Source organism: Momordica charantia, assembly GCF_013281855.1.
Source record: "Momordica charantia cultivar OHB3-1 chromosome 2 unlocalized genomic scaffold, Mcharantia_2.0 BLBB01000002.1, whole genome shotgun sequence".
In the NCBI taxonomy this organism is placed as follows: domain Eukaryota; kingdom Viridiplantae; phylum Streptophyta; class Magnoliopsida; order Cucurbitales; family Cucurbitaceae; genus Momordica; species Momordica charantia.
This window is the reverse complement of record NW_028275160.1, coordinates 10,816,262-10,818,087: the sequence shown is the minus strand read 5'-3', so window position 1 is coordinate 10,818,087 and position 1,826 is coordinate 10,816,262. Positions and strand designations below refer to the sequence as shown.

Genomic DNA, 1,826 nt, shown 5'->3' with positions numbered 1-1,826 from the left:
TCTAGCTCTATCTCAGAGTATCCTTTTACTCAAAATTGACCCGCGATCATTGGAGGAATAATACCTAAACCTGAGGATGAATGAGTCGTCGAGAAATCGTATGAGAGTTAGTTAACTGCCGTGAATTGAAAGGAATAAGTTTGACAACAGATCACATATTACATGTTTGCTTTAAAAAAATAACAATAAATAAACTTAGATTAAAAATAAAATGGAGAGTTTCAAAAGAAAAATGTTAACACAAACATTTTAGGCACTAATGGGGTGTGGCTGATTTTTTGTTTTGGTCATTTAGATGCAAAAATGTGCGTTGTTTTTTTCCTTTATCAAAATTAATGGCCAAATTTGGCTGTGTTCTTGAACACTCCACATTATCAAAAAGCTCAAAAACTAAAATTTCAATTTCAATTGCAAAAGGCTTTGTCTCCAACCTCAAAACCCCATCATTTTCATTTCAAGACACTCTCAAAACATTGACATAGACTCTCAACACTATAACTTTTGTTCTCTTTTGAATGATACAAATTTTAGGCTGCTCCACATGTGCCTTTGTACTCAACTCCTACTCAACTTCTTCCTCTCTTAAAACCTCTCTATAAAAAACACCTCAAATTCAACACCTTCCACACAAAAACAAGCCTCCCTTTCGGCAAAATCGCAAGAAATTAAAGCTGAAAACTAAAGAGAAAATCGTAAGCGTTGCAATGGCGGTTCTCCCAAGTAGGCGCCTCCTTCTCGTCGTCCTCATCGTTATTCTCTGTTGTTTCTTAAACACTACTTCTGGTAGATTTCTCGACCTTATAACTTCTTTTTTTCTTTCTTGGTGTTTCGAATTATAGTTAACATCGTGTTGATCACTAACCTATTATGAAATAAGTCCGATCATTTTTTTTTGCATATTTGTTTTCTTCTCTGGTTTTATTTTGAGTTTCAGAATTAGGGTTAGTTCTGATCATGTTTACTTCTTAATTAGGATAAAAAATGGAATAGGTTTAATGATTTGTCTTTGGTGTTTCAAATTATGGTTATTACCGCCAATAATAAATGGATTAAGTTGTCATTGGTTAAAACGTATATTCTTGACCAAAAGATTGTAGTTCTACTCTCTTTTTTCAGTATCTTCTTTTTTTAATAATGTAATGCTTGTTATCCAGTATATATATAACAAATAATAAAGGATTTTTTAATTTTTTTGTTGTGACATATCTTAGAAGGTACATCTGTAAACTAGATGCATATTCAAGAAAATATAAAAACAAACAGAAACAAAAACAACATTTAAATAAGTTCGCTAATTCTTTATGCAATCATTAAGAAAAATTCTTCGCTCTGCAAAATTGAGGTCTCTAGCTTCCTTCTCTTTGAAAACCCGAATCTCACATGTACGACGTTATAATCGGATCGTTGATCGGGTTTTGGGTATTTGGGTTGTGGTTTTTGCAGCAGCAAGAAGTTTGGGAGTGCCTCAGATTGGAAATGTTGATCACAAACAGAAAGCAAATGATGATCTTAAAGTTGTTCATGATGAAGAACATTTTACAAGCACTGATGATTTGGTGGCTATGGATTATACTCCAGCCTCAAAGAAGCCTCCAATTCACAACTGAGAAACTTCACAAAACTTAAGTCCAAAGAGAGTTGTAATTATTTGATTAATTATTACAGTTTGTATGATATTATTTTACATCTGCAACCTTTTTTCTTTTTTTTCCTTTTTTTTTTTGGTTTAAAATGAAGCTTCAAGAGAAGTTATATATAGAAATGGAAGATGTATATGTGTAAAAAACAATAAGGGTTTCATGCATGTGCAAGTGTTTTTTTGACCA

The 1,826-nt window shown here is 32.4% G+C and overlaps 1 long non-coding RNA gene across 1 annotated transcript; it reads left to right on the top strand.

Moving 5' to 3' along the window:
• The first annotated feature begins 565 nt into the window (after window positions 1–565).
• On the top strand, window positions 566–1,826 carry LOC148212801 (uncharacterized). Its single transcript, XR_015789413.1, has 2 exons — window positions 566–783; window positions 1,444–1,826. It is a non-coding gene; the product is annotated as an uncharacterized LOC148212801 (long non-coding RNA).